Source organism: Leopardus geoffroyi, chromosome A1 (genome assembly GCF_018350155.1).
Source record: "Leopardus geoffroyi isolate Oge1 chromosome A1, O.geoffroyi_Oge1_pat1.0, whole genome shotgun sequence".
Classification (NCBI taxonomy): domain Eukaryota; kingdom Metazoa; phylum Chordata; class Mammalia; order Carnivora; family Felidae; genus Leopardus; species Leopardus geoffroyi.
The window spans coordinates 22,698,654-22,726,513 of record NC_059326.1 but is presented as its reverse complement, the minus strand read 5'-3'; the positions used below and the strand labels follow the sequence as shown (position 1 = coordinate 22,726,513).

At 43.2% G+C, this 27,860-nt stretch overlaps 2 long non-coding RNA genes across 3 annotated transcripts; one reads left to right on the top strand and one right to left on the bottom strand.

Annotated features, from left to right (window-relative positions):
- Window positions 1-1,906: 1,906 nt before the first annotated feature.
- Window positions 1,907-24,298, bottom strand: LOC123597326. The gene is made up of 2 exons (XR_006712077.1): window positions 23,931-24,298; window positions 1,907-3,643 (listed from the first exon to the last, which is right to left on the bottom strand). It is a non-coding gene; the product is annotated as an uncharacterized LOC123597326 (long non-coding RNA).
- Window positions 12,321-18,459, top strand: LOC123597319. 2 transcript variants are annotated; one of them, XR_006712076.1, is made up of 3 exons: window positions 12,321-12,654; window positions 13,043-13,197; window positions 18,256-18,459. It is a non-coding gene; the product is annotated as an uncharacterized LOC123597319 (long non-coding RNA). The 2 variants fall into 2 exon arrangements; XR_006712075.1 differs by lacking the exon at window positions 18,256-18,459 and adding an exon at window positions 14,157-14,658 and having other exon boundaries at window positions 12,323-12,654.
- Window positions 24,299-27,860: the final 3,562 nt, after the last annotated feature.

Sequence of the window (27,860 nt, the reverse complement as noted above, 5' to 3'; positions counted from 1 at the left end):
AGCACCACAACTATGATGAGGATGCAACTTAATTAAAAAATATATTTTTTATTGTCCCAATGTCCAAAGATAATTTAAATCAATGATTTAATGATTTAATGGAGTTAATGCTCGGCAATGTCTGTATTGCCCTGCAGCTAACTGCTGGCCTTACATGTTACTAGGACTCCCTGGTTCCCAGCTTCCTCATCCATAAAACAAAAGGATTCAGTGAGATAAATTCCCAAAGTCCCTCCCTGCCTCAACACTTCCTAGTCCCGCAGAGTATGGAGGTGGTAATCTTTTCTTTCACTATTCTATAAAGTTTCCAATTATCCCATTTTCTGGCTGCTCTGTATGCAAAACCTGGTTTGCTTCAGTTGTTTAAAGGCAATATCACATTTAATTTTTTTTTTTTTTAACGTTTATTTATTTTTGAGACAGAGAGATACAGAGCATGAACGGGGGAGGGTCAGAGAGAGGGAGACACAGAATCTGAAACAGGCTCCAGGCTCTGAGCTGTCAGCACAGAGCCCGATGCGGGGCTCGAACTCACGGACCGCGAGATCATGACCTGAGCCGAAGTCGGCCGCTTAACCGACTGAGCCACCCAGGTGCCCCGGCAATATCACATTTAAATGTAGAAATTTGAACTTTTAAGAAACAATGGCCAAAGGAACCTTAACATAAGGCTATGTGAGCCTTCATTTGGTTAGAAAAACTTCCTGTGTCTGTTTCATCCACTATCAACACATTCAAGCTTGCACTGGCTTTGAAACACTTTTAAATACACTGAGTCACCAGGAAAAGCAATAGATCCTGTTAGTGTTTTAGACTGTTTAAAGTTTGGTAGTAAAAGAAGTGTCCAAGGGAAGACATGATACACAGTTGCCAACCAACATCTTGGAAAGAGATGGAAAATAAACTTGGGACCAGAAAGGCGGAAGGGCCCTTAATATCCTCACATTTATTTTAATGTAGAAATAAAGAGTGATAAATGCATGCTATCTCTTCTCTGGGGTAATTGGCAGTAACAGCTCACACACAAAAAATATTATTATTATTATAGCAGACAAAAAGTGATGATCATGAGAAGCCATGGCAAATAAAGGATGTTTACACCAGTTTAAAAAGAATGTCTTTCCTTGTCTGTGATTTACTTCCTCTTTGGTCTTCTGACCTATCTATTATGACAGCGATAAAAGGCACTTGGAGGGCTTTTACAAATACTGACTCTGCATAAGTTTGCAGTTATCAGTACACTTGGTCCCATGCTCCTTATTTAGGAAAAAAAAAAAAAATAAGAAGAAGAAAAAAAGAAAGAAAACCAAATCTTGCTGGCAATGCAGAATTTATCTTAGAATTGAGTATTATGGGAAGGAAAGGGGGAAATAAGTGTGTGTATATGTGAGTGTCAGTGTAAGTGTGTGCACATATACCCCATGAGGCATCAGACTTTAATTTCTGTAGACTTCAGGTGATAGTCCATCTTACTGCTATATTTTACAGGTATTCTCACAATGGGGAACACGAAGGGTGGTTTTTTTGGTGTTTGTTTTTTTCAAGTAGGCTTCATACCCAGCACAGAGCCCAACTCACAACCCTGAAATCAAGACCTGAGCCATAATAAAGAGTCAAATGCTGAATCGACTGGGCCACCCAGTCACCCATGAAGGGTGGCTTCTTAAGGCTTAATGTGGCCTATTTGACTTTGTCACATTAAATATAAATGTCCTCCTTCTCAGAGGCACTACAGGTGGGTTCCCTGGACCTCTGAGTAGGGGCTAGCACAGTGATAGCCTCGTCAATGATATTCTGGCCTTTTGTGCCTCAGGTTCTGTGACGCATAGGTCCTTTAGTAAGTCCTTTGTGGCTGTACGGCAGAGTGTGATGAAGAGAGAAACGTTACATGTTAATCAAGACAAAATTACAATATGTATTGGAACTTTATTATACTCTTTTCATCAAAGTGACTACCTATATGCGCTTATAGACTTCATACATCAACACATACACTTTTCATTTCTTCTTATATTCGATAATACATATATACATAAGTATAATGTGTGTTCTTTCCTTTTAAAAATTCCAGGACAATAAAATCTGAAGTTGAAAAACAGATAACCCTCAAAGTGACTTTTCATATTATCAATGATTCTTTACTTTCCAGAGCAGTTTCCCCATCCTAAAAATCCCCTGAGCTTTACCGGTTCTACCCTCTCCCCAACCCCAAATGCCTGGCAACCACTGTCCTGTTTACCATCTCCATAGTCTTGCCTTCTCCAGAGTATCATAGAAATGGAATCCCACAGTACGTAGCGTTTTCAGACTGGCTTCTTTCACTTAGCAATATGCATGTCTTTGCACGATGTTTTTCCCAGAAGCCTCTAAGTCTTTGAGTGTTTCCTGCTTTTTGGTAAAGCACAGGCTCATTTTGAAGTTTCCCTCCCCCAGCTCTGAAACTGTTCCTTTTCTCAAGGAGACTTGGAATGATTTAGAAACCAATATCTGGGCAAAGGTATGTCTTTCGCTATGAGGTATCATTGCTTCCAGGCCCCTGCAGTAGAGAGAGTTAGAATATCTATTTGTTTACATCACGGCTGAATCACACTGTGTCCTCTGTTCCTAATCCCAAACCACACACATGCAAATCAGTGTCCTCCAGTCAGGTGTGTTTCTTGTTTTGCCTTTGAGTTTGGAATTGTTTATTTCTTCTTCTTCTGGTAGAATGACTCAGTGAGGGGAAAGCTGTTGATCTGAAGGCTGTTTAGCATTTATGGAAACCACTTTTCCCAAACAGCATACGACAGTTTCCATTCCTTTTGCCTGGCTCTGAAGGACTTGTCATTTCTTTTACTACCAATTAAACAAAACAAAACAAAAAACCCCCACTTCCCCCAAATCCTAAACACTTCACATGTCTCCAAGGTCTAATTTTTACAACTTCCTCCAGGGAGAACAGCAGAGAGAGAACAGGAAGGATGGGGCTGACTGTCTCATGATCTCTTACAACCTCTAACTTCCTTTCTTGATGTGTGGAGTCTGAGACTCAGAGAGCTTATTTCTGTTACCAGATGAATAGGATAAGGAATGGAACTATCATTCTATTCCTTTCTGGGTCAAGTGCTGCTGCAAAGAATGTTGCTGACCTTTGTATCTTCATTGGCTCTAAAAGGCTGCTCTATTTCATCAAAAGACAATTGTTTTTCATAACAAAGCTGGCTCAATTTTCAAGTGGCATTGCATAGTTCAAGTGACTGTAACAATGACAGAAATGCAGGTTTCCTGCTTCTTTCTTTCTGTGAAGTCAAAAGGAGAACCAAAATGAACTTCCAGCCACCAGCGGAAGATCTCTTTGTCTTTCTCCTGCTGTGCTTTGTTTGACGGTCCAAGTTCAACATGCAGCTAACATGAGGAGGCCACAGCAAATTTTCCAGCAGCTGCAGCCAGGATTAAGTGTACTATCTTGTTCTTTTGTGAAATCCATTCCTGAAACAAAAACGAAGCAGGCCCTGAGCCTTCTTCATAGTCTCTGGAAGTGAGGCTGAACACCCGGTATAGAGAGTGCCGTGCTTCAGGAAATCTCTGCTCCTGGCAGGTTTTGCTGCTTTGGGCCGTCTGGCCTTGGGCAAGGTGCTGGCCTTCTCTGAGCCTGCTTCCTTCTCTGCACAAGGAGAATAAAAGTCACCGCCTTGCTTACCTCATAAGGGCGTTTGAGGCTCAAATTAAACGCGATAAGGTCAGAGAGCTTTGTGAACTCTAAAGAACTGTAAATATAAGGTGTTATTAGATGCCATTGAAAGTAAATGATGAGACAGCTTAATTTAAGTAATTTTAAATGCCTTGGGGTCAAGCAGAGCTGTGTGAGAGTGTTAGATATTTTTATTGCTCTACGGTAAGGGGAGAGGGGGCAGGGCTGGAGTGAGGAATATGGTGCCTTTCCTCTCCTCCACATCAATGTGGGGGAGAGTTGAAGCACTTTCTGGAGAAGGTAAGTAACATCACAGGGTTTTGAGAACTGTGATCATGAAACAGGATTTAACCAACAAGAGACAGACAGGTGGTGGGAGAGACAACTGCGGTCCTGAAAAACTACAAGTGGACTAAAAGATGTGGCCCAGAAGTGGAAGGAAAGAGAGTAAGCGGAGACTGATAAAGGGCAGAGGAATGGCGGCTGCTTGTGGCTTGAGGGGACCTGCACAACAGGGTGAGGCAAGGCGTTTCCAGGCTTAGGACTAAAGAGGCCAAACATGGAGAATCAGCTGGAAAGGGCTTGATAATCCTCCTAGACCAGTGGCTCTCAGACACTTGGAGATCTACGTATTTATGAGTGTCCACTGTGTGCCAGGGACTGGAAAGTGGACCTTGGTTTTAAACGAAATCTTACACAGAACCCCAATATGTAAAACAGAAAAGCTGAAGCTGTCCTACTGAAGCAAGGCTTGGGGGACCCAGGGCCAGTCAGCCTCCCTCTGAGTGTTATTGGTGGCACCTCTGCAGGGAGATAGGGCTCTACTGAGAGACGGAGATAGGCCCACTCATCCGGCGCGTGAGAGCTGTTCAATATTTCCTAAATGAATGAATGCAACAGAGGGTAGGTGGTCTGCTGGAGAGAATTCAGATAAATGGGTTCAGTGGATTCTGTAACGACACCATGAGGCTGTAAGGCATGTCTAGTTTATATGTAAAGGTTTCTCAAGCTTTAGATGTGGAAGGATGGATGTGGGTCATTGTGGTGGCTTGCCAGGGGTGAGGGAGCTTCCGAATAAGGGGCGGGGGGGGGGGGTGTGTGTGTGTCCAGCCACTGGTTGTAGAGTGTAGGTCAAGCCAAAACTAAATGATACTTCTGGAGAACATGTCTTGGGCATTTCATCACAAAAATACAGCCAGCCCACTGCTCTGCTCCTACAGAGTAAGGCGGGCTGTCTTCAGAATCACAGACCACCATAAAAACGGCAAATATTTACTGGGTGCTGATTACTTGCCAGGTGCAGTAATAACCCCTTATGCCATGTAGTGGGCAGAATAACTGCCTCCCCCGCCAAGACGTCTGTGTCCCAATCCCTGGAGCCTGTGACCGTGTTATAGTGGATGGCAATGGAGGAATTAAGGTTGCAGATGGAGTTGAGGTCATAAGCAGCTGACTGTGAGGTGGAGGGATTACGCTGGATTATCTGGTGGGCCCAGTGTGATCACAGGGGTTGTTTATATGCAGGAAGGCAGGAATCAGTGTCAGAGATGTGAGGACACAGCAGAGGTTGGAGTGATATGATAGGAGGGCTCCAATTGCTGTTGCTGTTTTGAAGAAGGAACAAGGAATGTGGGCAGCTTCTAGAAGCTGGAAAAGCAAGGGAACAGATGTCTAGATTCTTGTCTAGAGCCTCCTGGCCTTGCTGACACCTTGACTTTAGCCCAGTGAAACCTATTTCACACTTCTGACCTCCAGAACAGTAACACAGAAAATAAATGTTGCTTTAAACCACTGAACTTAGGGTCATTTGTTGTAGCAGCAGGAGGGCACTAATACAGGTGCTCTCATTGCACCTTCATAGCAGCTGTATCTGATGAGTACTTAATGCTGCTATTTTGCAGATGAGGCTTACAGAGGTTGACTCATCTGACTCAGAGGTGAGCTGATGGCCTGACTCTGGAGCCAGCTCTCTCTATCACAGTGTGATCTGGAGATGGCTTTATGTCTTCATTTCACAAACAAGAAAACTGAGGCCCAGAGAGGTGTCCTCATCTGCTCCAGGTCACATGCAAGTTGGTGACCAAGCTCAACGGTACCCCATAAGAATGTGTAGACCAATACCTTACAAATGTAAATGTGCCCACAAGTCACCAGGAATCTTGCTAGGATATGGGCTCTGATTCAGAAGGTCTGGGCTGGGATCTGGGATCCTGCATTTCTAACCAGCTCCGAGGTGCTGGGCTTCGAGTAGAAAGGCTGTAGATGGCTCTGTGCCCTGCTTTGGGGGATCTGAGCAATCCAGAGCCACCAGAGAGCCTTGGGCATCTATTGAGATGAGGGGACACTAGGGAGGGAGAGAGGGAGATTAAAAAGATGGAGACACGGGGCACCTGGGTGGCTCAGTTGGTTGAGCGTCTGACTTTGGCTCAGGTCATGATCTCACAGTCTGTGAGTTCGAGCCCCGTGTCGGGCTCTGTGCTGACAGCTCAGAGCCTGGAGCCTGCTTCTGATCTGTGTCTCCCTCTCTCTCTGCCCTTCTCCCACTCATGCTCTGACTCTCCCTCTCTGTCAAAAACAAATAAACATTAAAAAAATTTTTTTTAAAGATGGAGACTGGAGCAGATGCCTCACAATTCTGTAGAGAATGAGATTTAGGGTCTCGGAGGGAAAGGTCTAATGCTATAGGCTCCCCTTAGGAAAAATGTTACCCAAATGTGACCATTATTGTCATTTGAAAAGTCATTCAAAACTTGCAGGTATGGGTCTAGCATTATGATTACCTCTACTCTTTTATGGGACAACACAGTTCAAGGACATTCTTCCAACAGACACTAAAATATGTATGCTTGGAGAAAAATCAACAGTGTCTATTCCTTGCCATATATTTTATGTACTTTTTTTTTAAGGGGAAAAAGAGGTAGTATGCTTATTATTTTAGAAACATCTCTAAAGTTTTGACAAATGAATACACACACACACACACACACACACACACATCAATACCCCATGTTTGTATGGGAGCTGCTGGGAGATTCTCCCTAACCTACTTTATTGTGATTGCAGAATTTCCAGCTGTCTGTGGCTACCAGAGCTGCCTGAAGGCTAGGAATGTTCTGGTTTCATTTTGAAACTAAGCACGCAACCAAGAAATATCAGCTTTCATTTCAGATACGTGAACCTAGAGGAAGCAAATGTTTGGCTGGCTGTTTCCTCGGGGTATAGTGTGAAAATATGCCTCCATATGTTTGCAAAGGCCCCAAAAATGAAAAAACAATTTTTTTTTACTCATCCGACTTAGCACTATTAACCTTCAGTGCTTCCTAATGTACAGTTTGAAAATGGAATTTTAAAGTACTTATAGAATAATTTTTTCTGCATTTTTTCTTAGCTCTAGGATTTTCCTCTAAAGGCAATGGTGAATCTGGAAAATAATAAAATATGTTGACTAGTTGTCTGGAGCACTCAGCAAGCGCTGAGGAGCCCTATAAAGTACAAGGAAGATACTGTGCAAGGTTCTTTGCACTCTTAAGTGTCCAGATGCCCAAGTGTGACAATTCTGGACACCAAGGCCTTTAGTGGGGAGGACTCTGGCCATCTGGGGAGATTGATTCCATGGGTGGTTTTCAGTTATCAGTGTGGGGTGGTGAAAAAAAACATGACTTGAAAACCCTTGTTAGCATATTGTCTTGGACAGGCCCCAATTCCTCTCCTGGGATTATTTCTCCACTATGGGTTCATGTCCTTACCTGTGAATTAGGAATAATCATACCTCCTTTCAGGATTATTGTGATAATTAAAGGATATAATATGAAAGGCACAAGATGGGCCCCTAAAAATGTTTGCTTTTAAGTAACAGTAAACAGACTTTCAAGAATAATTTGTGTTGGCTTTGGAATGTATTGTTCTCTTTCTGCCTTAAATCATCTTTCTCATTATATTTTGCTTGGTCTACCAGCAATATCAATCTTTACTTCTTTTGCAAATATAACTGATGATGGGAGAGACAATTTGTGGCAGGCCATTATAGTTATAATCTACAGAATGCATAAATACATGCAGATAAAGGAGAGATGACTGTTTTTGGAAAAAATGGTAAGAAATCAATGATCCTAGTGAGGTGATAAAAAGATTTCAATAAAGCAGAGACCTTCTCTGGTGCCTACTAGTAAGTGCTGGAGCCCAGAAGAGTTGGACTGGTTTTCCTTTCTTTCCTGCCTCCCTTCAATAAATGCCAGAGTCCACACCCCTCCCTTGCCAGTTGGCAGAGAAAGCACTTCCTGGGAAATGCTCCTTCCCTTGCCCTTTGCTCACACCCCTTAAGCCACATAGCTAACTAAGGTGGCTCTGGGGAGACAGGTGTCAGCCCTCCCCCTCCACCCCCTCTCCCTCCCTTGGCTGCTTTCTCCCCTCCAGCTCTGGGCAGAGGTCGTCACATGGCATGTCAGGGCAGAAAGACTGGAGCACAATTTCCTGCCTGAGTGCCAGTCAGAAGGAATGCAGTTAAGCTGCAGGGTGCCTCACTTGCATTGGCCCTTCTGAGCTCTAGGCCTATGTTCTCATGGTCATATGGTTTTTTATAAAATTTGCAAGACGTATTTTAACCACAATCACTGAAGATCCTGTTACTTCTACTCTGATTTCCCTTCCAGCATGCTTCCCCATCTGTTAGGGGCCTTGTGGGTTTCCATGGGCATTTGGGGGGAAGTTGAATTGGAGATGCATTTAGTCTGGGCTCAATGGGATATACTTGATGCATGCACTTAAGCTATTGTTAAGAACACTCCTATTGCCTGCTTACTGGGAGTCATGACAGGAAGATGCAGGGAACAGAGGTCATTTCATGACATGGATGGCATGTGGCACTGGAAGTACGAGGTGAGTGGAAGAGAAACAAGGTTTGAAACCTTTGGAGCCAGAAGGCAGTCTGTGGAACATTCTGCCAATCAGCACTCAGTGGAAGATTCAGTTCCCAAAGAAGCAGAGTCAAAATGCAAGCTCTTTCCTTTCAGGCATACCCTTGAAAATGCAGTATAGACAATTACACCTGAGATTTCTTTTCTCGAATTTTTTTGACAGAAATTACATGCAACAACATTTATCAAAATTCCTGAGTTTGCAGTCAACAAGTCTGAAGCAATACTACAAAAGCAAGGTGTCTGTAGCAGTTCATAATTTTTAAAAAAAGAGAGAGAAGTTTCAAAATTTAGGACAACAATCTTAAAAATGTACATGACTTACCAATAATGAGTTGGAAACCAGAGAGAAATTTTTCTAAACAATCAATTGTGGAAAATAGATTTTAATCAACCCTGCTAGAGGGAAAACTGAATCATATTTCTATTCTCTCTATAGAAAATATGACAAAAGTTTGCCATATTGAGAGGTAATCAAAGATTATACCTCCAAAACAATATAGGAAAAAAGCATAGTGATGCTTCAGGTAGTTAATTAGTAAAACATTTTGTCGCTTCTCTGGATTTTTAGAATTTTGGTATTTAACAGCTTTTAAAATTTTGTAATTTATTATGATACATTTTCTCATTCTAAATAAATATTCACTTTCATACCTAATTTTGGATGCATCCTTTTGCACTGTTTTTCTTAGAAAAGGTCCCCCAAATCATTTAAGTTTTCGGTCCCATAAAATCTGGATCTGCCCCTAGTGCTAAGGTATGATTTAAAGCATTTTCCAAACCTGCAAGGATTCAAAACCAGAGATGCAGAGAGCACAGAAACGGAGACCAAAAATGATATTGCTGATGCACCAAAATGACCTTACTCAGCTACCCCAGACACAGCCTGGGCTCTGTGTCTTGTTGGGAAAGAGAGGGATTTGGGATGGGCCACCTGCCCATGGCCTTGACGTCCCCAACACAGCAGACAGGCAGCCCCACAAGGACCTACTTGCATGCCTCCAGGGTTACTATCACCCCCCTCCTTCCTCCTTCCCCTTCTTCCCTTGTTACTCTGAGTTTGTATTTATGCAAAATTATATATGTGCTAGCTTCAAAAGGCAAGTAGCACACGAGGTTTCTAATAAGGACCAGCAGAATTCTGCTCCCAATCCCCACCCTGAGGCCTTCTCCCTATGGGAAACTCCTGATTCTTTTTTTTCCAGGCATTTACCTCCATACTCTCACCATATGCTTTATATCGCAATTTATTAATTTTTTTAATTGTAAGCATCGTCTGTTGACTTTTTATTCTAGAACAAGAGACTATAGTTCTCTTCCATCTTCCCCTCCACTCTCTACCTTCCAATATGGACATTTCTTAAATTGGGGTTAAACCAATATTTGGTGTTTACATTATTATGACAATATGTACACATTTTTTTTTCTTTTTGAGTGGAGACCTCTCTGTCCTCTTGCTCCAATCTGGACTGGTTGCTGACTGGGTCTGCTGCTGATCTGTGATTCCACACCTCCCTTCACTACCACCCTGTACTCCCCTCTGCCCACACTCTGTGTCAGAGCCCCTGTGTCTTCCTGTTTCATGGTTTAATCTCTTACTTAGAGCATATCCTTCAGGAACTTCCTGAGAAAGAATTGGTGGAGGGAAATCTTAAAGCCTTGGGTGCCTGAAAATGACTTTATTTCACCTCCATATTTGATTGATAGTTTAGCAAGACACAGAATTCTAGGTTGGAAAAAGTTTCCCTGAGAATTCTGAAGACATTTTACCATTATCTTCTAGCTTCTGGTGTTGTTGAGAAATCCAAGGCCATTCTTTCTTAGTTCTCTCTGTAAACTTTCAAGATCTTTTCCTTATTGCTGGTATTCTGAACCTCTACAGTGGCATGTCTTGCTGAGCCATTTCTCTTTCATTTTTCTGTATCTGGAGATATTTCAGTTCTGGAAAATATTCTTGTATTATTTCCTTGATAAACTCATCCTTTCCACTTAGTCTGCCTTTTCTTTCTGAAACACCTAATATTGTTTTATAGAACTCTATTTTATGCCAAGAATAATTCTAGGCTCTTGGGACATATCAGAGGACTAAAGAGACAAAACTCTCTGCCCTCCTGAGATTTGTTTCTTTACAGTGATGCATTCAAATCCTACCTTTGCCTCTGACTGGCCATGATACCTTGCATAAGACATTTAAACCTTTCCTGTCACAGTTTCCTTGTCTCTAAAGTGGAGGTTATAATAGAAATTGCTTCCTTAAGGTCCATTGAAAATTAATGACTTATATCATAGAAAGGGACTGGAACAATATTTAGCACACAGGAAGAGCTGTAAACATGTTGGTTATTATCATTATTGCCCGACAAAGCATGTGAGTCACAAACTCGAAATCAAAACCTCAATCCCCTTGTGCAACTTGCCATTGTTCGCTGAAGACAAGTTGGGGCTGGGATCATAGGAGTAACTGAGTCATTCCAGCTCTTCCAATCCTGACCAGCTTTCACATCTCAACACTAATGTGAAATGAAGTGGCACCTGCATCAAAAAGTGAAGAGGCTTCCACCAGCTTGGGAAACAATTCCATTTTAATGGTTTCCCACAAGTAACAAGACTTCAGTTAAACTCGTCCTGGGGACTAGAAGTGCTTAGTAAAGTCCCCACTTGATTTCATCATCCTTGGTCTTAGATCCAGAACACTAAATCTACATAGCAGGGAAACTGAACGTACCTGCTTGGTTCTGCTTTTATCACTTCACAGCCCACACTACCTCTGGTCCTACCCCTTCTTTTTTTTTTTTTTTTTTTTTTTTCTCCCAACGTTTATTTATTTTGGGGACAGAGAGAGACAGAGCATGAACGGGGGAGGGGCAGAGAGAGAGGGAGACACAGAATCGGAAACAGGCTCCAGGCTCTGAGCCATCAGCCCAGAGCCCGACGCGGGGCTCGAACTCACGGACCGCGAGATCGTGACGTGGCTGAAGTCGGACGCTTAACCGACTGTGCCACCCAGGCGCCCCTACCCCCACTTTCAAAAGCAGAATGTCACCGAAAGTCCTCCAATCTCCCCAGGAAAAGGTTCCAGTTTTTGAGTCAGAATTTGAACTGCTGTTGAGTTTAGAGACTGAGAAGCTCTAGAAGATATGGGATCAGCCCAGAGTACTGACTTGAAAGGAAATAACTCTCTTCTTTATAATGTAATCTAGCAAGGAGAAAAGGTCAATGTACTTAGCGAGACGTTCTGGGAGGAAAAATTACTTTTTAAGGAGTTCTGAGATTTTTAAAACAGTTTCCTTAAAAATTTTCCCTTCCTTCTGTTTCTGATGGATCTCTTACATTCTGTATTTGGAGTATAGTTGAAATGTCTAGGCTTGATTGTTGGGAGAAAGGCACTGTCACGTTAGAGTGTGTGAAACATGGGTCTCTAAGAAGGTATGATTAGCTCCCACTTTCTCAGTCCTTGGTAACAAGGCCAAGAAGAAGGGGAAAGTGGATTAATCCTTTAAAAAAGCACAGAAGAAGAGGTTAGAAAAGTTAGAAAGGTCAAGTGGAAACTTTGACCTTTGTCTTGGAAACTTTGAGTGGGAAGTCCATCATTTTATCTTTAGGACACAAGGTAATGATGGCGATGATGACAATGGTCATGATGATGATGATGATGGTGATGAGGATGATGATGTACTATGATCACATAAAAGCCTTTCATCTGCAGGCTCAAAGTGCAACACAACCACTAATTAATCCTGAAGGCAAGGCAGGCAAATATCATTACCTCTAATTTGCAAACTAGGAATCCAGGCAGGAGGAAATTAAACCCTTAACCAAGGTCATCTCAGAGTGAAGACTAGAAATGAAATGAAGAGTCCCTGCCTCCTTGCTTTCCACTGGCCACCTCAAAGGTGGCTACCGAAGGGCTTGCTTTTATTCCACAGGCAAAGCCAGCTCCTTGCTGCATCTGACCCCTTTCTTTACAGAGTTCAGTGAGGGCAGGGGAGAGACCTTATAGAATGATGTCTCCACTACAGACTGGTTTTGAGAACTGCCACATCTCCAACCATGGAAGCAGAAGTGTGGAAGGTGTGTGTGAAACCCTATAATCAACTTGAAGGCAAGAACTATAACTCATGCTTTGTGCCACCTCTAATACCCAGCACAGAGTCAGTCCCACCATAGATCTTCCCAGTTTTGGTTATTTCTTAATTGATAATCCTGTTCTTTGGCAAGAAGAGAGATTTCCTTTTTCTCTAAAGTCTATTGAGTTTGTTTAATTTTCTTGTTTCCAGAGGGAATTTAGAGAGTGTGGCAGAAACAGTAGCTGACCACCAAGGATTTGTGTTCCCTCCTGTCTACTGTTGTTTTGGGGAAGTGGCTGCCCAATTGGGAACAATATTTCCCAGTGCTTTATGTCTGAGTGACTAATTCTGGCCAATGGAATGTTAGAGGTAATGGTGTATGTCATTTCCAGGCTGAAGGAGTGAAGGGCCTGACGTACTTCCCATCTTTCTACCTCTGGCAGTCACTGTAGGGCTACATGCTAAAGATGGCAAAGCTAAAGAACGTATGTTCCTGTGTCCCCCACTTGGCAGGGAATCACCAAGTAACATCCACATTAGACTTCAGGTAAGCGGAAGTCAACCTTTTTCACTGCAGTCACTGCAGTCATTTAGAGTCTTTTTTTTTTTTTTTTTTACTGCAGTTATCTGCTCTAATATAGGAAACCTTTAGAATACATCTCATGTGATAAGCAACAACTTAGAGATGAAGCAGTTAGGGCAAAAGGAAAAGAAGGGTAGGGAAATAAGATGAACACAAGTGCAAAGCATGTACAGAAAATGTATGCTACAAGGTGCTATACAAGTTGTTGGGAATAGGCAAAATATGTCTTTGAGTTTCCCAGCATCCAAAGCAAAGAGGGGAATTCTACGAGCTACAAGATTCACAATGCTGAGGAGAATCACATGTTAACACTTAGGAGAAATACACATTTTTCTGGTTCTTTAAACTGAGAAACATTTCTCCTATGAGGTTGAGAAGGAGGATCAGTGCTGTCAGGTGCATTTGGCCACATCCTCAAAAGCATCTGTACAGTGGTTATCACAGAAAGTGTCGTGTGGCTTATATAACATCCCCTGATACAAAAAGTGGCAGTATATGAAATAGCTTTTAAGAGAGGCCAGGATAATATGTAGTGCACAAAGGCAGCTCTTCAATGGTCTGGCTTAATCCAATGTCCAATGACCCTAAATGGGTGGCTTCCTTGGTCTCGCACAGGCTCTGGGGTTATCGCTTAAGAATCAAATCCATACTTCTGGGTGAGCCATGAGATATAAGCCCAACCACACCATGCTGTGAGAACACAGCCTGATCCACTGGATGGATGACCCTGTCCTCTGACCAGATTTGACAGGAGGTAACCCAACAGCTGACTTGCTGACTAAAGTGAGGAAGTTTCCCTCCCTGATCTGCTTGTTTGAGTGGATGGTCCTGGTGTGGATGTTCATTCAATTACCACATCTCAAGGGCAGTGGTGGGAAGGAAATCAACGCCAAGCCTACTGAGGTCACCCTTGGTTTCCTAAGGTCTACAGGTGTGGATGAGAAACATCTGGCCAGGAAACCAGGCTGCCAGAATCCCCGGAGTAAGGGCACTCAGCCACGCCATCAGGAAAGAGGAAGCTCCTCAGCAGTATTCTGGCCAGCACTCAAATTCTTCAAGTTTGCAAACCAGGGAACTGCTTCATGCACCTGCCCTGCCAAGGGTCTTCACAATGAGGAAGATTACATCTCTGATTTCCCAATCCTTTGTGAGACCAGGTGCTTAACCCTGCCTGCAAGGACAACTCTTCTCCCTCTGAAAGAAATAGCTGTTCTAAGGGGAAGAGATATGTCATGGGGGAATGGCTTGACTTTTCTCCCAAAAAACATGTTGTCCATTTACCTAGTGGGAAAGAAAACTGCACACACTTCCGAGAGCTCAAAGCTGTTTTAGGGCCTGTCCTTCTCCCCTCTCCCCTTTCTTGCCTCCTTCCCTTCTTCCCTCAAAGACACAGATGGAAATAATATGTTAACTATACCACAGATAGTGTATTTACCAGTAATCTTCATTTACAGAGGCTGACAGCAGCGGGATGCAACGTCCTTTTCCTCTTTTTGAAGCTCTCTATGGGATTTTATTTTGCTCAACAAACATTTAATGAGTCCAGGGAACTGGTGTAGCAGAGTCAGTTAAAGCCATGGGCTTCTGGCTCAACAGATCTAGGTTTGATCTCGCCTGATCTTATTACTTTGGGAAACTCACAACCTCTCTAAGCTTTGGTTTCCTCACATGATTTTCTGTGAGGTTTAGGTTTAGGGGAGATAATGACGCAAAATGCCCCATAGGAGTAACTGAGGGTGCTACTTACTGCTCATTAACATCCTTTATCTTCAGATATATATATATATATACGTATATATATAGATAGATATATCTATATATACATATATATAGATATACATATATATATAGGTATATCTATATCTATATCTATATCTATATCTATATCTATACACACAGTGAGATAGTGAGGGGGAGAGAAAGAGATTCCTGGTCTTTGGTGAATTCAATCACTTTATTATTTGGGGGGTAAGAAAGAGCCTTCCCTGTGTCCTTCTGAGAATACTGTAAGACATACACTAATTTTTCTAAATATGATAGAATTAAATTGGTTTTATTTTAAGAATTCATGTGAATTTCAGTCTCCCTTTGAGAGTCTGGTCTGAGGAAACCATAGACAACCAAAACAAAACAAAACAAAACAAAACAAAACAAAACAAAGCAAGAATCAAATGCTAAGCTCAAGGTCTATGCCTTATCATCTCTGACACTTGTATTCTTTAGAGCCCCTTCTTAGGTTTTAATTCCTCTGGGGAGAGGGTATAAGGGGGTGACATTTTTCCTCTTCAACTAATTTCTCATCCCTACACCTTCAAAACCAGTATCACACCCAAGGGTCACCAAACCTCCTTGAGTCTGACCCACGGAGAAAGTACCTGGAGACCCCTTGTCTCGGGGGGCAGGTGGTGCCCCTTCCTATGGACACAGGTTATTCTGGGCAGTCCCTGGCAGATGCTGAGGCATAGGATGTGGGTTTTAACCTTCAGAGTTTCCTCCTGAAACCTTAAATGCCATCTCTATGGTATTTCTGGAACTAACCCTCTGTTTATAGGGGGTGAAGCAAAGCAAGTAAGAAACTGAACACAGGTGGTGGCCCTTTCTGACTCTCCTCCCTCTCACCCTCCTGACTTACAGAACACTCAGGCAATGCCTCCATTTTAAGGTGGGCCAAGGCTGAGTTTTCCAGTTAACAGTAAACTGGAAACAACTTTTTTTGTAAACTTCCATTTCACCAGTTTTGTGGTCACTTTCTTCAGTATCCAACTGACAGCATTGGTTTCTGGGACCCTGAACACTGCCTTTATCTGTGTCTTAGACCATTCGGGCTGCTATAACAAAAATATCAGAGACTGAGTGTCTTAAACACTCAAAAATTTATTTCTCACAGTTCTGGAGGCTGGCAAGTCCAAGAGCAAGATGCTACAGGTATAATGTCTGGTGAGAGCCTGCTTCTTAGCTCATAGATGGCCCTCTTCTCACTGGCAGAGGGACAATGAGCTTTACTGGGGTCTCTTTCATAAGGGCATGAATCTGATTCATGAGGGCTTCACCATCACAACCGTATAAGAAAAATGACATCTCCCAAAGGCCCCACCTTCTAATACTATCTAATACCAAGGGTTAGAATTTCAACAAATGAATGGAGGAGGGGCACACAAGTATTCAGCCCATTGCACCTTGCTACCAGAGTCCTGGTGTTAGCATCTAGAAATAGGAAGCCAAGGGTTTAGTTGGGAATAAGCCAATGCCTGAATAAGCCAGCTTGCCGGTGGGTCAGGATCACAACTAGTCTATGTCCCTGAGGATGTGAAGAGAAAGGGCAGAGCTAAGTCCGTGATGTCATGCAGTGTGGACACTCGCATCCTGTAGATTCAACCACAGAGTGAGCATGTCTTCATTGATTTAGTCAGCTGCCTGGCCCTACTGTTCATTTCTCAGTCTGCCTTTTCCCTCTATGGAAGGGCTCACGCTGGTGTTACCACACATGGTAAACTCAGCGAGAGCTGCCAGCTGTTTTGTTTGCTCAGGGAAATGTCATGTGAATTTGAGCGTTTAATCAATAACTCTTTGCCTTTGGTGGTGGTGATGATAGATCCTTTCTGGCAGGTTATACAGTTCCTGATATAGAAAGCCTTATACTTTTGCAGTTAACTGTATGCTTACATAGTATATACACATATGTACATATATACATATGCATATGTACACAGGTACTTTGATAGGCTCCTGTTTTAGAAAAAACAAGGGGACTGGTTGGTAGTAGAAAGTAATCTGTGGTTTTTATTGTATATTTTATTTGTAACTTTCAATCTCTTGAAAGCACTAGGTCCCTTGTAATTAACACTCTGCAGATACCATGGTGGTGAAGGGCAGCTGCAAGAAGGGCTCCTTTTACACCTGCCGTGAGAGGAGGGGGGGGGGGTCACAGGGGAGTGAAGGGGGTGGTTTCAGCAACAGCTGCAGAGCCCGCCGTGTGGAAAAATTGCCTCAGTCTCCTGTCCCTGATACTGGAATTCCTTCTTTAGGAGCATAGCCTTTTATTTCAATTGCAGTTAAACAAATATTCCAATGCCCTAGTGGAAGCAACAAACACCCACATATTAAAACTTGCCTGAAGGCAGTTTTTACCTCCAGAGAAAGAGGAAGGGGCGGGAAGGAGAAGATGACCGCAGGGAGTGGGTGTGTTGTTGGAAAGAGGAACTGAGAACCTCAGAGTCAGAGCTCATTAAGTCATGCTTTTTCTTTCAACCTGATCTCCCTTCCCTGTCTCATCTTTGAAAGAAGCTTTCAAATGCTGACACAGCAACGTACAAGGTGAATCATGGATTATTTGTCTACGTGCTTTACCTGTGCTTTAAATTTAAAATTTCGGCCATTTATTCAAGGCCTGGCAATAATTAACCGGCAATAAGGAAATGACATGATTTTCTTAGAGGAATGCATCAGAAAATAATTTCCTGGAGTCACCGAGAGAACTATAAACAGCTGTAGTCTCATTTTGGGCCACCCGGTGCAAAGTCCTTTTAAATCATAGATGGTGCCCGCCCTGAGGAGTGTTGGACTCAAGCAGTCTGAGCAAGGTGGGTCTCAGGGACCAGGTGAGCCCTGCCACTGAGTCTTCTAGACCTGCAATTATCCTGTGTGTTCAACCAAAAGCTTCCCTGGAGCTGGAACTAGTGTAACTGTTCTTCCATCAGACACTTTTTGAGCACCCATTTGGTGTTGGGAACTATTAGATGCTGGGGGGAAAAAATTAGTAAAAAATGAAAAGCAAAAAGAATACCGTGTCAGTCCTAGAAACAGGTATTTGATACATAGGCCTTTTGTATTTCCGTTCTGGTCAAACAGCTACTCTCCTCAAGGCCACAAACACTGACGCTCATTCTTACTCTAATTAAAATTACCTGAAGGCAAAAGAGGAAAGTTTGCCTAGAAACAGCGGTTAGGAAAAAAAAAAAATTTTTTTTTTTTTTTTTTTTCTTTTACAGCCTCATAACATTTTACCAATGCTGCTCCCTGCAGGGCAAACCTGGAATCTCAACTCAGCAGTGTGTACAAACTTCTCAACATTGATTCCTTTGGAGAGAGCTTGAAGGTCCAGGGTCCCTGAGACTTCGCTCATAAACCCCCTAAAATAATTGTGAACAATCATGTGCCCTCTTGCATATTTTTGAAAACACTGACGTATGAATTTGTATCATCAATTTCACAGCTGTGAATGTTGAACGTTCCCACATATGTTATGTGCTTTAAATAGTTGCAGACTGGGGCGCCTGGGTGGCTCAGTCTGTCGTTAAGCATCCGACTTCAGCTCAGGTCATGATCCCATAGTTTGTGAGTTCAAGCCCTGGTTGGGCTCTGTGCTGACAGCTCAGAGCCTGGAGCCTGCTTCGGATTCTGTGTCTCCCTCTTTCTCTGCCCCTCCCCTACTTGTGCTCTGTCTCTGTCTCAGTCTCTCTCTCTCAAAAATAAATAAACATTAAAAAAAGTTTAAATAGATGCAGACTGAGCTCATCAAACTTATGAAAAATACCTTCTATATCACCTCACGGTAAAAACAGCCTTCATTGCCAAATCAATCAATCAATCAAATTAGAATTGCTTTTTGACAGGAAAAAAAGTTTGATCATTCTCCATTCAGTGTAACTGGTTTTTGGTGGCAATTTTTTTTGGCTGTTTATCCACCAGATGGGGAACCTCTTGACTTGTCAATACAGAGAGCTGCTGTAAGGTGGCATGTACCTTTTGCTCAGAGGCTACTGGGGACCAAAACTTCTCTTCAAGACCTCAAGAGAGACAGAGAAGGAAGAATTCCTTCCCAGGAGGCCTAATCTTTAGAAAACATGACAGAGGCACATGAGGGTCCTGCACTCTAGGAAACCCTGAAGGGAAGCTGTGGTCTGGTAAAGGCCAGAGCAAAACTGGAGGGACAAAGAGAGCCTCCTTAACATAAATGGCCCCTTGGACCCTGAAGTGGCCAGAGCGGGGCGCTCAGGTTCCTGGGTTCTTCAGGTGAATCAAGTCAGCCGTCTGAGCACTGCAGGACTTGAATCGTGTACATCTTTGACTTCTGTGTTCCTAAAACCAAATGCCCGGGAAAGTGCCTGTGGTAGTTCCATCCCTGGGCTGCCCACTCACCTCTTGTCAACACTCCCCTGTCACAATCCCCTTCTCCCACCTAACAAAAGAAAGACATGTACCTTCTGCCATCTGGCATTTGACTAAGTACACCGTCCTGGTGTGAGAACATGCACCAGACAACAGCGCCATAAGAAAATTCAGATCTAAGAGCAAGAGTCACAGGAGAGCGAAGCAAAGGAAGCTGTCTTCTTTCCTCCTTGCAGGAAATCCTAATGGGATTGGGATGGAGGATGTGAAGATGATCTCCGGTCTGCCTTGGAGCCCCTTGAATGCCACACTAAGACACTCTAGTAGGTCTAGCACTGCCTTTTCAGGCTCCGCGCCTGCTGCACCCTGCATCCCACTGACGGGAATACAAAGGGCTTCCCCACACACCCTGTGCCCTTCCCTCTGTCTGACTTGCTTTGACCATCATCTTGCTCTGTCAAAGTGTCTTTAAAGGCTAAAGTACTCTTTCCTGATTATTCCCTGGTATAAGCCTCTCTCCTTTCTCTTAGTTCTGTAACGTTCTATACTATTTTTAGGGCATGTATTGTATTCTTCCTTATGCTGTAATTATTTAACTTCACATCTCATGGTCCTTTGAGGTGAGAGGCAAATTAATCCTTCTATTTCCCAGTTGCCTAGTTCAAGATCTGGTATAGAGCAGGTAATCAGAAAGCATTTCAGGCCCCAGGTCCACCCCACGATGCTGTTGTGTGAGTTTATAAAATATACTTTCCAAGGAAATACAGATTCTATGTTCTCCAAAGAATGCACTTTTTCTCATCACTCACCTGAAGAATGATGGGATGAGTTCTAAAACTTAGTAACTTCTGGAGTTCCAGCACAAAACATCTGTGAGGGTAAGGAAATTATTAATGTGATCGGGGATTTTGTCATGGATGATGACACACTTTGGGTGGCATTTCTAAAGCACCACATGGTGCTTCGAGGTCAGTAGACTGCATCCGGTGATGATGTACAGTGCATACAGGAGCTCAGTCTGGGCTCACGCATCTCCCCACCCCCCCGCCTCTTGTAGGAGTTATTCTGCTCATGACCCACATTCATTTCTTAATTGAGATAGTTTTAAAACATGCCAGGTATCAAAGATCTTTGGGAATGTTTCCAAATTTTATCAAAGATATACACATATCATGAGATAAACAAACATCAAACTTCACGGTAACTCACTCAGCATATTCAAACCCCCAATTAAATGTGTGGCTTAGATTTAAATGATGGTCATGTACCATCACTTCATGGAGACAGGATAAATGAAGAATAGAATGGGGGATGAAAAATTTCCACCCAAGTCATATCTAAATTGGCAGGGGCTGAGCTCATTTAGATATTCATAAATCTGCAAATAAATAGAGTAGCTGGAATGGTTCTGCAAGACGGTGGTTGTCCAAATACAAATCAACTCAGACAAATCAAAGAATTCAGAAAATGGGAGCCATGTAAATTGTCTTACATACAATGCATAAAGAATTATGCCTATGTGGTTTCATTTTACAATATAAGAATGATCTTAGCTATTGAGTGGGAGAGCAAATTCTGGAATGGATATGTGTGCCAAGCCTTATGGTACATAACAACAGTTTCTTGCCTGGAAGCTTCTTGTTAGCTCTGCTGTTAACCAGCTGAGTGACTTCGCCCAAAGATCTGTCCATTTTTATACTTAAAAAATTGAACATTGGCCAACAAGTGCATCTAGATAGGGACCCTTTGGATTGCTAATTAGTCTTATTGAAGAGTCATCCAATCTTTAGATGCTAAAGTTTAGAGACTTCACCTGCCGAGTCTCTTACCCAACCTGCCCATCTTCACTGAGCACCTACTACAAGCTCTGTATGCCTGGCACCTGAGTATTTGGCAGGCAGGGTGTTCCCATGGAGACCAGTTCTACTCCGGGAGAGTTTTTCAGTCTGTCTGTAAATTGGGGTTAGTGAGGGCAGCCTCCATCCTGCTAAGAAACAAAGCCAGCCTTTCATAGGAGCGAGAAGCTGGTGCTTTACCACATGTTTTTCCAACATCCTCTATAAAAACCCTTTGTGGTGTTTGTTGGCTGACCTCTCACGAACCTTTCTCTTATGTTCTAAATGCCTTTCTCATGCCAAGCGTGGTGAGAGTTTTTATTCTTTCTGCAATAGTAGGGATGTCAGATTTAGCAAATAAAGATATAGGACATCCGGTTAAATTTGAAGTTCAGATAAAAAGCAAAGAATTTTTGAATGTACAACACACGGGACATACTTATACTAAAAATTATTCTTTATCTATCTGAGATTGAATATAATGGGATATCTTGTTGGCAACTTTATACAGGGATTCAAACGTCCTAATTTTTACATCCATTGTTTCTGCCGTTTATCCCTCATAGGAGGAAATAATGCTGCACAACCTGGAACTATTTTAGTTACCTAAAAAGAACATGCACTCTCCATAAGGGAAGGGAAGCAAAAATAATATAGAAACAGGGAGGGGGACAAAACATAAGAGACTCATAGATATGGAGAACAAACAGAGGGTTACTGGAGGGGCTGTGGGAGGGGGGATGAGCTAAATGGGTAAGGGGCACTAAGGAGTCTACTCCTGAAATCATTGTTGCACTATATGATAACTAACTTGGATGCAAATTAAAAAACTAAAAAAAAAAAATAAATTTTTAAAAAAGGAGAAAAAAAAGAACATGCACTCTTCCCCCTGAGAAAGGTTATGAATAACACACTTTTCATTAACGAGTGTCCTGAGGTTTGACTATTCTCTTTTCTGATACAATAATTATTTCTTTTCAGGCTTTACCTCTTTTTTTGCATCTCTAGCACCGCTTGTCTTACCTTCTTAAATAAAAAAAAAGGAAAAATCCTTTATTTCAACCCTGGAATGTGAAAGACAGCAGTTCTCAGATCCTCTAGCTATATGGTTTACCTAGGCCCCTGAGTTCTGAACCCAGTAATAGAACGGCCACCCTGTACATATTACTCTTTCTGTTGCTAAGTGGCACTTGTATGAAGTAAAGATGACCCTCACGGTTTAGTTTAAACATTTGGAAAAGACACTTTCTTTTCCTTTTTTTAGTTTCTGGTTTTAAACTAGCGTGGTAATCTGCAGGGTGGTTTAAGAATCAGCAACAACCCACGTCTTCACCACTCAGCTTTAGATGCTTCTACATTAACTATCACCACCAGACGCTTCTTCCGAATGTTCTCCCCTTCTCACCTGTGCTGGGCAGCTCCTCCAGGCTGGTGGTCTCACAGCTGCCTAGGACACCACCTGAAGGCAAGCCTCTTGGCAAATTGTGTTCGGAGACAGAGCATTTAAACTTCCATCATTGGGCAAAGTTAGGGGGTTTAGGGATGAGGGGCTAAGCGGGGGGGAAAAAACCCCTGCACTTGGTTTTTTTTTTTTTTTTTTACTCATCTCATTTAATCCTCCTGGGGTGACCACGGCAGATGAATATTATAATTTCCTCCATTTTTCACATGAAGAATGTCAGGCAAAGAAAGCTGAGTCGGGGATAAAAATCTTTTGATTCTGGCTTCTCTGCTCTCATTTTTTTTTTTTTTTCCTCCTGGAGTTTTCCCCTGGCTATCATTTAATTTCCTTTATGCAGCAGCTGAAAACAATAATGTATTTTCTATAATCTTGTGTGTCTGTGTGTGTGGTAAAACAAATACATGCTCTTTGTTTAACAAACATTAAGAACCTTCAGAAGAATACAAAGCGGAGATGTCTGCATTTGTGACAGACTCCTCTCTATTTCCCCAAGGTAACTATTACCCTGAGGTGACTACTTATGAACAGTTGGGGGCCCAAACCCAGTATTTATTGTGGCTATTGATTCAATTTCTGCCATAGGCCTGCCTTTCCTTCACTGGGTGATTTACAGCTTTCCAGTGGGTCACAGAAGCCCAAAGGGTGTGGGCGCTGGGGTCTCGCCAGCTTGGATATTCGACCCATCCTTGCATGGGTTCTCATTTACTTCAGCAAAAGAATCTCTTTTTTTCCTTCTTTAATCAGGTTGCGTTTGGGCTGAGGGAGGGTGTGGGTGTAGCAGTAGATAGGAGGGTAGGAAAAGTGGAAAGGAAAATCGCCTTGCTGGAATAAATGAGTGGGTCTTCCTACAGAGAATGATTACCCCAGGTGAGAGGTCGTGAGGTTTAGGAGGCCTGTTGCAAGATTTTGCCCCAGCCCGAAGAATTTATTTCAAACAAGGTGCACCAGGGATTAGCTTTCTGGCTTTCACTGAAGGATTTGTTGGGGTAGCTTAATATTTTGGCTAGTTACCTTAAAGCCAGGATTCTGTATAAATGCAGATCGTCACGTCCCCCACCTGCTGAGTCCCCCTTAGGCCCAGAAATGAGGAAAATGAGGTGCGTTGGAATTACTGGCTGGCGGTGACTTCATCTGAATCTCGTCTCTCAGAGGGTAAACATCCGAGGTGAAGGCTCAGCCTTCACCACTCAGGCCGCCTCATAATACTGATGAAATAGGAACACGGGGCCCCAACAAGGCAAAAGTGTTACCAACATTCTGATCTGTGTAGATACACAGGAGCACGTACTTACGGAGTTCTACAGTATATCGGACTCTGACTTCACTCTCATTGGTCACGACGCTTATTCTCCAGGCAACGCCGAGTGAGATGGGGAGGGAGGACTCAGAGCTTGACAGGAGACGCAGACAGCCTGCTCCTGAAGCGGTTGATGGACAGGCGGAAAAGCCAAGCTTGGTGGTCACGTGGCCCTGCCACCGCCGGCTGGGCGAACTTGGGCACGAAACCTAACCTCTGGGGTCACCGGATGTTAGCGACCTGAGGCTCCCAGGATGTGTCTGCAACTTCCTCAGCACAGTCCACATATAATAACTGCCTGACAAAGACCGCCTAGTGTGTGGCCATTACTTCGTCCCATCCGGGTTCTAGCACTTCTTTGCTTTTGACACTTTGCTCTCAGAACCTGCAGAGGGCGGCAGAGCGCTTCGGTAGGCTCTCCCTTCTTGCTGCCTGAGGTTCTCAAGGGCCCATCTCCCCATTAGCCACAACAGACACGGTGCAAAAGGTCCATGAGACTTCTAGGGACTCACGATAATATTGTAATTTCTCTTAAAATTAGAAGGAAAAAACACATATTAATGAATACATAACAGTGAGTCTAGCCTGCATTGTAGTAATCTTTTTACTGGTGCAGTCGTCAGATAAAACGTTTGATACTTTTTTTTTATGGAGGAAGGGACTTGGAGGGCAAAAGAGCCTTGAGCCTGAAAAGTCATGATGCAAACAGAAGTTTTGGAACTCACTTCTGAGAGTGAGTTAAAAGCCTGAGCTGCCTTTTGGCAAAGGCCAGAAGGGCTGAGCCACCAAAATCCCTTGTCTGTGGGGAGTTAAGAGACATGCTTTATCAGCTACAGAAAAGCACAGGCACCCTTTTCCTGGAGAAAACCTTCAGTGCCTGGATAAGCAGAGTAAACAGCCTCTGTTTGCCCAGGTGACTTACGAGGTAGGAGTCTGAAGGGAGGCCTGAGGGTATCATGAACTGCGCTGAACTGAGTGTTTGGGGCGAAGGGGGCCACATGAGGGCACTTTTCAAATAGCTAAAGCTTGCATCTTAGATCCTATGTAGGTGCTTACTGACAGCAGGATTTTTAAAGGAAATCTCTCTATAATGCACCACATTCCACAGTCTTAAACATTTTTTTGTAATGTTTGTTTATTTTTGAGAGAGAGAGAGCGAGCACAAGCGGGGGAAGAGCAGAGGGAGAGGAGGACAGAAGATCCGAAGTGGGCTCTGGGAAGACAGCAGAGAGCCCGATGCAGGGGCTTAAACCCAGGAACCAGGAGATCATGACCTGAGCCAAAGTCAGACACTTGACCAACTGAGCCACCCAGGCGCCCCTCTTAGCATTTTTAACTTTTGTCAGTGGAATGTATATGCATAGACACACAGACACACACAGATGCACACACAGCCTAATAGTGCTAAAAGATTAAAAGATAAATACCAAGGGTGACTTGTTTCACATTTCTGTCTTTCCACCTCCTTGTTCCTGCTCCTTGATGGCAATCACCTTCAACCCTTCTAAACCCCTTTCATTTTTCTGGTATTTAACTCCATATTTTTAAGGAATATAAACACAATGCTGTTTCCTGACTCACCAGTTTCAGATAGTAGCTATTGTTGTCCTGTTCTGATAGATGAAGATTTAGCTGTTGTATATCCCCAACCTTATTTCTCCTCTCACCCACAGCTACCAATAAACTTATATCATATTTTTTATTCAATCTATATTTAAAATGTTCATTACAGCACTGCGGAAATGTTCACTGCTGAGCCAACAATTACATCCCCTTTCTTTTTCTTTAAAAAAATTTTTTAACATTTATTATTATTATTATTTTTTTTGAGAGGCAGAGAAGGAGTGAGAGAGGGCAGAGAGAGAGAGGGAGACAAGGAATCCAAAGCAGGCTCCAGGCTCTGAGCTGTCAGCACAGAGCCTGATTCAGGGCTTGAACTCACAAACCGTGAGATCATGACCTGAGCCAAAGACGGATGCTTAACCAACTGAGCCACCCAGGAGCCCCACAAACATGTTAATTAGAATTGACAGTGAATGGTATCGACAGCTAGTTGCTCAGGAGGATCTCATATTTGAAGACAGAGCACAGGGTTTTTTACTTCCCAGCTGCCTGCCCATTTTATGACTCCTTCTGAGTGTTTGCTACAGACTATGGTTAGACTCCTAGGAGGCTTGGAAACTCAGTTGCCCTTTGTGGAGGAAACAGAGTTGAATCAACATGTGCTGAATAGGACTCCTCCCAAGAAATACAAGCATCCGGGGAGACTTCAGCTCACCCACTTCAAATAAGGTGACCAGGGTGCCAAGGTATAGTTATCAGGAGGAGTGATTAGAAGGTGAGTGTAACCAAGAAAGTTGCAACTGGAATGTACCTTGTCTGAAGAAGGAGTGTGCCAACCCAAGGGCAGATCTTCAAAGTAAAAGGGAGGTCAGGGAGCAAAATGTTATCAGTGTTTTCAATACCATCCAGTGAAGATATGAGTGGGCACAGGCCCATTACAGCTGCTTGGCACCTGCATTTTCTTAGCATAGACGGCTGTGTCAGTCCATGTAAGCTTATCAACACCAATAGGACAATAAAACACATTTTTTTGTCCTAATTTTATGTTGATGAAAAAACTCTTCAATCATTCAACAAATATTTATTGAGTGCTTGGAATACAGTAATGAACAAGAAAGGCAATTGCCTGCCCTCCTGGAGCTTATCATCTATGAAGAGATAACTTTTTGAGTGATTATTCACTCTGCTAGGGGTTGGAGTGATGGTGATAAAGGCTAAGACTGGCCCTCTAGGGACTCACAGTTAATAGAAATGGCTTCCCAATTAGATATTTCCATAGGGCAAGACTGATTGATTAGCTAATTCAAATACCCAGTCCCTTTGGCACAATAAAAGTTAATTGCATTCTGGTCTCAAGATTTTGGTTAGCTTGAAGTAGTCCTCAACACTCAACCATGAGCGCGCCGTGAAGTTGGGTTTCCTGACTCGAACAACTAACGACTAGACCCTGGAAAGTGCTGACCCCATAAAGTTAATTCTCTATAGCCACACCAGGCCTAAATCTCCTTTTATCATTTCCCTGTCACATCCCTTTCTTTCTCTAACCTCAACAGAGATATTCGTATGTCATATATAATCGTACTACCTCTTGAGAGCACATGTAGGCACAGAAAAAAGTGAGTTATTCACATATTCATTGCTGAGGTATTTCTGGAGACCTATTCTATAGCAGACCCTTCCCAGGGGATGAATGCGGCAACATCTCTTCGCAGGGTGATGCAGGGCGTGTAGTAGAAAGCTCTCTTGATGGACAGGGTTGAATTCCAGTTCTGGGTCTGCTATTGACTTGCATGAGTGATCTCTGCTTCTTGGGCTATAATTACCCTCCCCTGCAATCAAGAAGCTGGACTAGCTGATTTCCTGGCTTTCTGGTGTAACATTTCTGTGTCAGAAAGGTGTGTGGTGGGAACTTTCAGACACTGTGTGTGTGTGTGTGTGTGTGTGTGTGTGTGTGTGTATATTTTTTTTTACCACCAGAAACGCCCATCTTTTCTCAGCAGCACCGGGTAGTCACTGTGCAGGCAGTTCACCAGGGAGCTCCTGCTTCCAGCACACACAGGACTCGGAGGAGATAAACCGAGCCTGCTTTCCATCCCGGCACCCGCTGTCCATGGTTCAGTGTGGGCCCAGCCTGCGGCCCTGGCGGAGGCAAACCCGAGTGTGTGCTCACGGTGGGCTTCTAACCTGTCCTGAGGCTGGACCTGCGCTCTTAGCGTCTGCACCGAGAAGAAAATCAGCTTCTCATAAACAGCAGTCACTCCTCCCACTCACTGTGCTCCTCAAGTTCCGTTTTCTTAAAGGAGGTGAAGGCAGGAGGGTTCCTTTCCTGCCCAACAATTAGCTTTCCTGTGCTCTGATCCTC